Here is a 12,858-nt window from a genome sequence, read left to right as displayed (position 1 = left end):
AAAATGAGCAATAAACTTCCATAAATCATAAAAATGACCTAAAAATATTTTAGGACCAAAATATATAACATGTATGGTGATTTCGTGGCTTATACTTATAAATCACAAATTTTTAGTTTTATATGTTAACCTTTTAACTCGGAAAAACAATAACCGATTATGCATGCAACATCCTTATGCTCTGATACCACTTGTTAGGTTCATATACCTATTATTAGACTCCTCTAATAGTGAACAAATTAACTTGTTAATTATATGTTCTTTAGATCTAGTGCATGCATAACAAAATGAAAGATTTATAAGAAAAACAATGTCCCTTACATTGCTATATGGTTCGAAATATATGGGCACAAGTAAGGTCACCTACCTTCACTTGTTCTTGAGCATAATATGATGGATGATCCTCCTAAGACTCCAAGTATAGAAGACACTCCAATAAGTTGCACCCAAGATTAGTCCCAAAAATTCCTACTAATGTACCCTTAATAATACTAATATTTTTAGTATTACTACCTCTAGTAATAGATGATGAGTATTAGTATTTTGGAGAGTTTTTAGCAATTGCATGTGAGGGAGAAACTAGAGAGAAAATAAGCAAAAGCACTAACTTGAAAATGAGCAACTAATGCTCTCTTTTATGGCCAAAAAACCGGTGGCCTCTTCCCTTGAAGGGAATCTTATTGCTTTTGTTTTTACTCTCTTGTATAGTGTAGGTAGAGTGTAGGAAGCATGGGTGTAAGAAGTAGTATGAAAAGGCTTGTGTGATATGTCACAATCACACTATAACCAACACAAACAAAAGACAAAAGAGCATCTTTTGTGCTCTTCATTTGGCCGAAATATTGGACCCATTTTGGTCCATTTTTGCCTTTTGTCATTTGTCCCACAAATGCTTATAAGTCATATGTTTAACTATCTTACATAATTAATTATTAATGTAATCATTTAACACTTAAATATTATAATTAATAATATAATATACACTCCACTTTTTGAGTAGTATACTTCCATTATATCAACATATAATGGGTCTCATAATTACTAGTTAGTTAAAATTACAACTTCTTGTAACTTTAAATAACTAATTACCTCTACCTCAAAACTTATATAATACCTCAACTAATCTAGTAATTTAACACTTAATTACTAAATTAAATCTTATTTAATCACATTACAATAAGACGTAAAATTGCACTCTCATAATTAAGGAATTAATTAATCTGTATCGCATACAATTAATTACATATCTATTTGGGCCTCATCCTATAGGTGTGACCTAAAGGGATCAACTGACCACCACCGTCACACGACAGTAATGTCAAACTCTAGTTAGCCAATCATTACCAATTGATGACGGTCAGTCAACTATATAAAGAATCATCCCTCACGTATTCTTAGTATGAGATTTAATAATGATATTTAAATCATGTGATCGCACTATTGTTGAGGACACATTTCCCAACAGTTTTGACTTGTGAAACTGAACCACTTCAAAAACCGTGTGTCTCCTCGTTCGTTTGTTTATTTCGTTTTACATTCACTAGTTGATTAGTTAAAGTTTAATCAATAAACTTTAAATAATCAATTACATACACATAATCGAAAAAGTCTTCAAAAGTTTTAAATCCTCAATTCACCCCCCCCCCCCCCCCTCTTTTCAGTATTTTGGATCTATAGACTCTTCACGGGTTCATTTTAATTTGACTCCTTATGTTCATTAGGTTCATTAGTTACAGGTTTCAGGATCGTCGCTCTGATACCACTTTGTGACACCCCCATACTCCGACTGCCTTACCAGGACCACTCAGGTATAAAGATGTCACCATCTCAGTTTCCGAGGCAATGATAATCAAAAGACAATAAAGAAACAACATTTAAATAGTATAAAGTTTAGTGAATACAATCCAAAACAAACTGATGAAATACGGTTACATGTTCTTAAACCAAATGTTTAACAACTAATCAAAAATGTCTGATAAGCTACTCAAACTACAGCGGAAGACTCTATCATCTCGTGGTGACACATCTCAGCTAGCCTATATGTCTCGACTCATACCTACTCAACAACTGCTCACCATCCCCGAATGGATCACCACAGTTTTTCAAAACATTAAACGGGATCAGTACTAATCACACAATCATATATAATTACTATAAAACAGAAACCAACACATCACAATCGTCACATAACCCAAACTCCACAATCAACTCCTCATCACTGACTACACACTAAAGTGTGTAGTCCTGCCAGAGTACCAGTCGCAACAGGTTCCTCCACACCGCCAGGGGGGACCGCAGCCGTTCCCACCTAAGCCCCGCTCATAACATAGAGCGAATAACCCAAATCCATTAATGTGCACATCCCTTCTTTGGCGGGTTCCACAGAAGGCGAATAATGGGCGTGAAGCCACTCCCGCAAGTGACCCCACTCAGCCAGGGACGTACCCCGAAAACCACAGACAGATACAATCAATCACAACTATCAACAGTAACCAATTGCAACAACTGTCACAATACGAGTATGATACTATACAACAATCACAACCAACAACCAACATATTATGTGACTAATACTGAGTAGGGAAACCCTACCTGGAATGCAACACACGCAGACGATCTCAACAGCTGTATCAAAATGCCTCTTCTACGAATCCTCCTCCTAACACATCATCACATAATCACTAACCATACAAAAACTAACACAAATCCCCAATCTCTCAAATTAGGGTTTAAACAAACTTGACTAAATACTATAAAATCGGTACGTAGATCTTACCCTCGACGCAAGGATCACAAGGATGCAAAGAACGATGAAATCCGACCTCTCAAGCTCCTGGATTTGTCAATAACACGGATGAATGCGAAGAACGTAACATTAATCTCTTTTCAATGTGATTAGGTTTGTAAAATTGTATTATAAAGATGACGGAAAGATTTATATATTAATCCGTGTTATTAACAAAACACGACAAAACATTACCCGTAAACCGAGCTACTCGATCGAGTAGCTGATGTACTCGATCGAGTGCCACTTACTCGATCGAGTACCCAGGATACTCGATCGAGTACCCTACAGACAGAATACTGTTTTAAAAACCAAAACACCCTTACTCGACAGAGTAAGGCCCACTCGATAGAGTACCCAGAGACTCATAAAACCGTAGTATTACATTATGACCGTAATATCAATTAATGCACTTTAACCACGACCTTGTTCGAGTTTCACCTCTAAGGATCACAAAGACACAAGTGTCCTAGTTTTTCCCAGCAGAGTCGCCAATATGTGGACGTAGCCACCTGCAGGCCCAGCAGATCTGTGGGTATACAGCGGTCTTTTGAAAGCCACGCTCGGCGGCGTAATGATGCTTTCGACCGGATCATTTTAGATCGGTCGGTTTCGTCTCGGTAAGGGTCTCGAAACGATTAGAGATGTTCGGAGTCGCCACCAAGCATTTGTCTAATGCTTGGAACCCGTTCGAATCCACTTTATACCTCGGTCAAACGAAGCACAAAGCAGTGTTTGACATAGGTACTAAAGATAAGGAATCGTCCCTCTTTAGCATCCTATCTCTAGAATGACTCTCGTACGCCCTGGATAAGATCTTCCACTATCTAAAGTTTTTGAGTAAGAGGTGAAGGTTTGTATTGGGAAGCCCTTTAATCAAACACCCAATCCCGCCCGCGGTAGCGGCCTCTACTGATCGATCTTGGTTGGTTGAATGCAAAAGTTGATAAAACGGTTTAAATGCATGAATGCGCATCCAATAATTTAAACCTAACATGTGAGAGCTTTCTAAGTTGGTTGATTTAATCCAAGTATCAAGTATAAGATGTCGAGTTGGATTAATCGTTGATTTGCACGCAAGACGGAAAGTAAACATCCATTTACCGTATTAGGTTTATGGTGCATAACGTGACCCATTTGTCTTAGCAAAGCATTTTGCAAATATGATTTTTGAATGAGCAAATTAGTCATCTGATCCGTCCTATATCCGGATTAACCGGAGTCGGGATCGTCCTAGACTAATCTTTGAAAGGGAAGGAGCAGACCTGCACGAGGCGACCATATGAGGCGCGAGCCTGTTGGCGATGCAAGGGGGTCTCCCCAGGTTTTGAAAATAGGAAAAGAAATGGCCTGTTTAGGCGCGGGTCAGTCAACGGTATAAGACGCATTATGACCATTTGGAAAACGTTTGTAAAACGTGTTGAAAAATGGGTATTTGAACCCGTTTTGGTTTGAAAGGGCCGTTTAGGCCGCATTTGTTGATTTGAGGAACGAGACTCGAATAATCATCATTATTTTGATGATATTCGGTGTCGGGTTCGACTTGGCAAGCTTGACATGAATAGTTTTGAAAATAATTATGAACTAATTGTTTTAAGTTCATTTGAATATAATTAGTCGATACTCATCATCGTACTCGGGTTAAAATCCGACATGGTATGTAGAACCAAGGATGACTTTGTGTTGGCAACTAATACATTTATTTTGAAAATGTAAAGAAATGAGGAAAGGCTTTAAAATACCTTCCAAAATGTAGAGAAATGAAATAAAAGGCTTTACAATACCTTTTAAATGTAATTAACCAACTATTATCACCGAAACACGGATTAAACCGTCATGGTATTAAGAACCAAGGGTGAAAAATGTTTTATGGTTAAAAACTTGTAAAAGCAAATAAAATAAAAGAGGTTTGAAGATATTTGAAATGGTAAAAACCGATTACAAATATGAAAATGGATTAATGAGGAAAGACGAGAACAAACACGGTTGAGTCTGACCTGGACACCCCATTGAGGCGCGAGCCTCTGTGCAGAACAAGGGGCTTCTGTCTCAGGCCAAAACTCAGTTTTGGCTCGTCTACCCTATATTTTGGATCGTGTTATGCATGATTTAGCATGTTATAGCCATGAAATAAGTAAAGACATGATAAAAGAAGGATTTTTACACCCTCATACTTACATGCTTAGTTATGACGAGAAACCGACGTAAGTGTAACAACTCGTTTGGTCGGAAAAGACTCGGTTTAAAACCGTTTTAGTAAGTAAAAAGAGTGTTTTATTAAGATTAGTGACGGTGTACTGGTCGAAGTGGTCGGTCAAGTGATTTAATGCACGATGACAGTACCAAACAATGTGTAAGGCATGTATTTACGATCGGTAGGTCGTAAATACGCGTCGGATTGTGACTTAAGAAGTCGAGTCGAGAATTTTAAGGGAGAAAAGAGGGGGCGGACACTCGCGTAAGTTCTCAAATGGTGGCATTTGAGGGGTATTTATAGGAAAATGAGTGGTTGTGTGAATTTTGAGTGACGCGGCCACCTGGGCTGCACAAAGAGGCGCGAGCCACGTCGCGGGTCTTCGAGTTGTCCTGTCACTTTCACACAAATGCAATCATGATTTGTTCTATCCTAGGATTTGTAGTCACATGTTTTGTACTTGACCATTCATGAATCCGGGAAATCTTAGTATAGAAGGTTTTGAATGGTTTGTTTTTTGTGGTTGACTCGGTTTGACTCGTTGTTGGAGTCGGGATTTGAATTTTTGAGTCGGTTTTTGGTCTGGTGTCGATTTTGACTCTAGTTAGTGTCATTGCGACCCCGTCGTCATGCATTAAACACTCCAGGTACTTTTGAAAAGTTTTGAAATGTTTAATTTTTGAAATCGTTTTATGTTTTCCGACGTCAAGTTGTACACAAACTGTCGATCAAATGCCGCTATTCCAAAGCATGTTATAGTCCGATAATCATCGGGTGTTTGTTGGAGTCTCGGCAGATACAGGGTATCTACAATATCTCATTGTTCAACTGCCTAGGATGTTCCTAGCAGATATCCTCCTTAAATAATATAGCCAAGATGGTTCTCTAACCATCCTTATGTGTTTAGAATATGGTTTTTGTGTAACACCTCACACATAAATCTATCTCATTTCTAAATGTTTAGCTTCATATCTTTAGTACTTCCTGAGTACTAACTAATGAACTATGTGGCTATATAGAGACTTCTCTCAAGGATTCGATTTGTAACTTTTCGTCATACTCCAAGTATACAAAATTTAAGAATGGTGATACATCTTAGCGTAATGAATTAATCCCGCAGCGGAAGCATGTGGATTCAGTTTCTACATGTTTAATACCTTTGATCTTGTCTAGACTCTTATCAATATAAGAATATTCATTTAGCGCTAATATCCTCTTAGAACTATCTTTGTAGATCTGGATACCTTAGAGATATATTATTCTTCTCCTAAGTCTTTCATCATTCACAATGATCAATATGTCCCTTACACATAAGACTAGTAACACCACATTACTCCCACTAAACTTCATGTACATTATCAAAACATACAATTTAACTCCTTAACCTCTACTTAAGATTTCTTCTTAAGTTTGCATCCTATCTTAGGATAGTTGCGGTTTTTAAAACTCATGCAAGATGATTTTAAAATCCAACTATAAAATCCGAATTTAATGAGGCGTTGTTGTTGCGTGCAAAACCCTTTGCTACCAATCAACCAAGCTAAGTAAACATCTTCATGTTTACGCTCATTTTGGACTCTTGTGGAGTTGAGACTAGATAAAGCACCTTAATAAGTTACAGGTTTGTTACTTTCAAAATGTAACATGACTCTTGTCCACCTTAGGTTTCGAAGAAATAATTACTGATTTTGACCAAGATTTAACATCTTCCTACGTCTTATTCTCAGTTTGTGGCTCTTGAATATTTTCTCCCACTCTGTCTTTAAGAAATAATCCTCTTTTCTTAATAGACAGCATCACGAGCCACAAACCCTTTGTTCTCGTGATCATTTAGGAAGAGAGAGCACATGTTTACTATCGAAACAAGCTACAATTTAAGTACCATGCCTACCCATATCTCATATGAAAAGTAGATGATTGCTTTATCATGTTTTATTTTAGTGGAAAATTTAAATGCCAAACAAATTTTATAACAGAAACTATCTCCAACTATATTGTAAAGATTCAATCATATCATAATGAAAGTGAACTTGCGATACGATATCACACTCTTTTTGGTGCAGATAAAAGTCATCACTTTATTGTTCCCCATTTTAACAAAGTACTAATCCTTTGGTTTTATAACCTGTAGGTTTTAATACCTTTTAAACATTCATTGAACTTATTCAAATAATTTCTCTTCTTACCTCATTAAGTGGATACCAAGTATCTACCTAATCCATTGGTAAAAGAGAAGAAGTAATAATGACCTTCTCAGATTGAAAATATTTTTGACCGTACACATTGAAGTGTAATTTGGTGAATAACTTATTCTATTCGCTATACTTTTCAAGAAAAGTCACGAAACATCTTCCTTTGAATACAAGACTTGCACACACCAAAAGATTCCCAATCAAGTGGTTTGGGAGACTAGTCAAAACTAGTTTCTTAATGCGATTTTGAATCGAGAATTGAGGAATGATAGGGGTCACCAACTTGAGTCTTGTATATATGACATTTATTTTTAGTTTGAATATAATTACCTTGATTTGTATGATCTCACCATAAACTTAATCGTGGTATGTAAGAGTACAACTCTTGTTTTAAATGCATAATGGTAAAACCCTTTACCTTTTGTGCAAAACTCAAATTATATTCTTATTTAGACATATTGTACATCATAATAATTATTGAGGTACATTTCTAAATTCAAAACTAAAATGAGTACACTACAACATTCAAATGTTCATGGATGAAATGATAACTACTCTAGTTCCATTCATGCAAATTTCAGAACTTATTCTTGCTTGTCGTCACACGATAATGCCAAATATGATGAAATCCATAAGTTTGTATCAAATACTTATGATATGATATTTGGCAATAATGCAATGTCAATGTCGTAGATATTAAGGAAGTAATATGTTGGAGTCACACGACCAACTTCCTTGATCTTTACTTATTCTATTTTAGTGTCTAACACCTTCTCTTTCGATCCTAGTTCTATCCTTAACAATTAAGATTGGAACTTTACTTCATATTGCTCCCACTCACTTCAAGAATTTCTATATGATGAAAACTTATCTTCATATAAATTTATAGTTAATCCTTCACAAGGATGAACTCTTATTGTGGTGTTTGGTCAATCAAAATTTCTAGCAAATCAATTTACCAATTTAACATTGTCATATTCTTAGCAACTTAAGTGCTTGATGACAAGTGTTTAGTTTGAGCAATAAGACTTTTGAAACATGGATGCATAGAATAATTATCAAAACATCTTTTGACTAATTACTACTTCTATTTATTCTTCTTCATAAGAGATTTCATATACATGGGTATGTAAGGAATTTAAGATGTTAATCTTATATTTGCATAGGACGATTCCTATCGAGTTCTATGGAATAGAACAATTCCTATGAAGCTAGTCCACAACCTATAAAACATTTCAATTTTAGAAAGAGATTTTTGTCGTTAGCAATAGTGGTTTAGCGGAGACTCGTGTTACAATCGAATGATATCGCATATGAGTAGGAGTAATCAAATAGAACAACATTAAAACAATGAAATAGTGGGAAAATTAAACATTCATCGTTATATCTAAAACATTTTGGCATGTTTTAGCATTTATATAATGACCTCCACCCAATTATATAAATGATTCCGAGACCCAAAATTCATATTAACTCGGGCACAGGGAAACCGATACATCCCTCACTAATATATAACTCGGTGGGTTAACTCTTTAACCGATTCTACAATTAGAACTCTCGGTCGATGAAATTACGTTAAGTTCATCTCTAGCCCCGACACATAAGACTAGTCTTCATGTCCCGTTGAGTCCAACCAAATTTCGCGTGTAATAACGTTTTATTACCCCACTTACCCAATGATAAATGAAAGCACCCCGGGAAAACCGAACCTACTCCAAATATTACGGGGAGTCATGGTCCTACTATTTGGTAAGGCTTAATCTCAATTTTTAATAACGCGAGAGGTCGAGTCAATTTATTATCTATCAAATTTAAGTGAAGTAAATTTTCGAACTAACGATAATCATATCTGACACGGTCGAATACTCAATATGATATGCATGTGTTGTTTATGCGATTTGGCAATGCATGCAACACATAATGAAAAATGCATAAGCAATAAATAAACTTCCTAGTATGGCCTTCCTAAAATAGAAAATCTAATATTCTATTCGGAAACCAACTCCATTGGTCCCTTGAACTTCAAGTGGCACGCCTCCCAAGGAAACACCGTCTTTGTCGGAACGCCTTTCCGAATGGCACCGTCTTGAAGAAACTCCGGAATTACAAGTAATAATAAAATACATAGATATTCCTATTATACATTTGTAATATGAAAAACTAGTAAAAATAAAAGTGATACGAGATCACATTAAAATTACAACCGAATCGGTAATCCCTTACATTACGGGTAATACCGATTAAAACTAAGGCCATACTAAGATAAATTACATAATTCAAAATTACATAAATAAAATATGACATTCATCAATAAAATATGCTACATAATTATATGTGTCTAACATGCCAAATTAATGTGCCAAATCGCCCTACTTAAACCTTATATCGTATATAATCCGGTTTTATGGAAATGCGTGATAATAACTTATTAAAATCACAAATCAATACTTAAATCAAATTTAAGCTCAAGTTAATTACCCTAACTCTCTTAGGACTCAAAAATTAGTCTCCACTCAATTTTTGACAATAATTCAACTTGTTTTTGTATTATTGCTTATTAAACTTCTTTTAATCATAACAATTATGAAATAATTACCAATAAGTCATAAAAATTGGGAAAAAATTCGAAATCATATTTTTGTAAATACTGGAATATTATCAAGATTCCAAAAACTTAACAAATTTTGACCACAAAATATTTATAATTTATTTCATCAATAAATCGTGCAAAACATAACTTTTACCATTTAATCCAAATTAAACATAAAAATTTTGGAAAAATCAAAATCAAAATTTTGAACATTCTTAAATAATTTCCAGAACCTGGAAATGGCAAAATTTCAACCAAAAATTTCGAATTTATTTTTATGGCTAAGAAAGTTGCCCTTTTATTGATTTCATGCCATAAAATTCATTTTAGCTATTTTTGCTAAAAAATAGTCACTATTTATAACATTTTAACCATTAAAATTATAAATCATGCATAATAAATCACATTAATCTAAAATTTTACATACAATCTGTAAAATATGCATGTGACATCATATTAAAATTTCATGGCATGTTTCAAAGTTTAACAATTTTTAGTCATTTAACCTCCATTTATACCATTTTTATCACATAAAAATCATAAATCATGAAATATTAATCACATTAATACAACATTTTACATATAATACATAAAATGTTCACGTGAGGTCATACTAAAAAATCACGGCCATTAGTGAAGTTTAATTATTTTTAGTAAATAAAAGTTCATTTTACTCATAAAAATGTAATTATTTCACTAAAAATCATTAAAATAAGCAATAATCATCCATAAATCATGAATATGACCTAAAAACATTTTAGAACCGGAATGTATAACATGCAAAAAATTTCATGGCTTTATCCTCATAAATCACAAAATATCTAGTTTTAATTAAGTTACATTTAACTCGGAAAAACCAGGCCGATTTTGCATGTAACACCAAAGCTCTGATACCAATTGTTAGGTTCATATACCTATTATTAGACTTTTCTAATGGTGATCTAAATAACTTGTTAATTTAGAACTAGTTGATCTAGTTGCATGCATAACTAAATAAAAGAGATAAAGAGGAAAACTTGATGTTCTTACATCATATGGACGAATTTAAGGGCACTAGTTTTGTACTCCTTCCAAAACTAGATATTGAGCCATTACCATTATGGATGATCCTCCAAGAATCTTCACGCATTCAAATGTAGAATGCCTCCTATTACTTGCACCCAAGACTAACCCAAACACTAATACTATTACTAACTAGATAATATGTATTAGTAACCTTAAATTTTAGATCTAATATTTATAATAATACTACAACTAGTATTCATGTGACAATATTAGATTTTTAGAACAAATCTTATGAACATAAACAATTTATGAGAGAAGGTAAGAAGGAGAGCATAAGAGATTTTTCTTCTCAAGAAAAATGAGAACCAATGTTCTTTAATAGGGAAGGGGTGCCGGTTTGGTGGTATAGGGAAGGCAAGGCTACTCTTGCTTTTTGTCTTCTCAAAACACTAGGTATGTAAGGGCTACACCTAGATGATATTATCATGTTTTTATCATCTTATGCCAAGATAATGACAAAAACTTAAACACCCATAAGACCCCTAGTCCAACCGGTTTTATACATAAAATGGACCTTCATTTTATCTTTGTAATATGTTGTGACATGTGACATGTAACATGTCATTACTAATATAAATGCATATTTAACAAATTAAATATCATTTTAAATTAAATAAATTACATTTAACAAATTAACAAGTAATTCACAATTACATGTATATAAAATGGGTCACATTAAGTCGAGTTAATATAATCTACAACATCTTGTAATTATAACTAACTAATTACTCTTATCTCAAATGTTTCACAAACATTAATCAATTTTAGTAATATAACTAGAGCTGAGCATCGGCGGGCTTGGGCTGGACACGGGCCGGGCCTAACCTAAAAGATTTGCCCAGCGGGCCTATTTAGTGCTGCCCGTGTCCGTTATAGCGGGCCTGCTACTACTGCCCGTACCCGCCCAACAAATGTAGCGGGCCGGCCCGTGGGCCTGGTAACAAAAAAAAAGGTAAATCACACAACAAAATTTTCTACTATATGTAGGAGTACAACGAGAAATGAGATAAATAGATGACGATGTTCCAAATTTTGCTATATCATTTGATTTTATAAATTTTTTTAGTGTGTATTAGGGTTTGCGAGAAGGGGACAAAGAGGATTTGGAGTTGTGGAGATGAAATGGTGAAACGGCTGATGAACTTAGGTTTAGGACTTTAGGTTTATGATTTTTGTGTTTCAACTTTTCTTTTGGGCTTTTAGTTTTTATATTTGGGCTACATGTCAATTAGTTAGTGTTTGTTATTATTAATATTTTTTTTTTATAAAGTGGTATTATTAAAGGTAAAAAATATAAAATGTAAAATATTTTTTTTAGCGGGTCTAGCGGGCCGGCCCATGGGCTTTTTCGTTAGTCCATACCCGCCCATTAAATATAGCGGGCCTATTTTTGTTGTCCCTTACCCGTTTTAAAACCGGTTTCATATGACCAAGCCCGCTTAAATAGCGGGCCTAGCGGGACGGGCCTAGCGGGCCGGCCCGCACATGCTCAGCTCTAAATATAACAAATTAATTACTAAATTGAATCTTATTTAATCACATTACAATAAGATATATAATTCTCACTTATAAATTTGTTCAATTTAAGGATTTAATTAATCTGTATCGATATACAATTAATTAACTTTCTTCTTTGGGAATCGTCCTATAGGTGTGACCTTAAGGGATCGACTGATCACCATCGTCAAACGACAGTAATGTTAAACTCTAGTTAGCCAATCATTACCGATTAATGTTGATCAGTTGACTATATAATGAATCATCCCTTATGTATTCTTATTATGAGATTTAATCATGTGATTGCACTATTGTTGAGGACACATACTCCAACACTTTCGGGATCTGAACAAAGCTAGTCCAAAGGATGACTTTCCATTACCTCACATCGATATCTTGGTTGACAATACCGTAAATCATGCATTATTGTCCTTCATGGATGGATATGCCAGTTACAATCAGATTAATATGGCTGAGGAAGACATGCATAAGACAGCGTTTACGTCACAATGGGGAACCTATTGTTACACAGTAA

The sequence above is a fragment of the Silene latifolia genome, chromosome 1, assembly GCF_048544455.1.
Source record: "Silene latifolia isolate original U9 population chromosome 1, ASM4854445v1, whole genome shotgun sequence".
NCBI classification, from domain to species: domain Eukaryota; kingdom Viridiplantae; phylum Streptophyta; class Magnoliopsida; order Caryophyllales; family Caryophyllaceae; genus Silene; species Silene latifolia.
Note: the sequence above shows the minus strand (reverse complement) of the source record.